This window comes from Ictalurus furcatus, chromosome 4 (assembly GCF_023375685.1).
Source record: "Ictalurus furcatus strain D&B chromosome 4, Billie_1.0, whole genome shotgun sequence".
NCBI lineage: Eukaryota > Metazoa > Chordata > Actinopteri > Siluriformes > Ictaluridae > Ictalurus > Ictalurus furcatus.
Window position 1 is genome coordinate 29898703 of NC_071258.1, and position 1083 is coordinate 29899785.

Consider the following 1083-nt stretch of genomic DNA (forward strand, 5'->3'; position numbering starts at 1 on the left):
GCAAAGTGACATATAAGTGATGCAACTAATACAACTCTCCAGCACAAACTGTAAGAAGAACAGCACTTTGCAGAGAAACATTTAATTAAAACAATTTACATTTATATTCAATGAAATTACATGAAAGATGCTGGGGTTATACGTTTTCAATATGTTTATTCTCATTGTGAGCCTATAAAAGTAAACTTATGCATTTACACAATCAGCAATGTCCCCAAGCTTTGGCAGCCACAACAGTGTTGCCTTTGCAAGTATAAATTCCTCATAATTCCACAAAATAATAATTTCTTGCTTTTCAACTGGAAGTATGCACACCTGCTTTTTCCCCATGTTGAACGCTATTGGGTATACTTATAATTAAAAAAAGCCAAAAAAAAAAAAAAAAAAAAAGAAAAAGAGAGAGAGAGAGAGAGATTGTAGCCTATAACAATTAGAGAATATATTATGTAAACCACCACCACCACCACCACCACCATCACCACTAACAACAACAATAACAACAACAACAACAATATAAAACATTATTATTATTATTATTATTATTATTATTATTATTATTAATAATAATAATAATAATAATAATATGTTTATTAAAATATTAAAAATAATCATCACATGGCACACAAGTGCATGAATTTAGATGGTTTGTACATTAAAAAGAGACATAGTCAAAAGCTGTAAGTCAAATAAATATCAGTTTGAATAAACATCGGACAATACAATGCAATAAATACAATTCAAATAAATATACGGATCATATCATCGTGATTGCTATGATTGTAGTGATGGAGAACCTTTATATTTAGCTTGTGGCTTTTCATTTTCTAACTTCCATTAACCAAAAGAAGGAATCATACACCGCAAAATTCCCAGTGCTGCAATAAGTGCTGAAATCCTGAAGGATAGCATTAGTTGAACACTACACCAGAGTCTCTGAAATAACCAGAACCAAACTCAATAAATCTTTAAACACAAAGCATATAACAGTAAGCCCCAGATAAATGAAATGCTAGTTCCCAGCATGCATATTACAGCAAATCAGGGGTCTTCTATTGTACTTCAAGAAGGTTCTGTCCTTCTCTC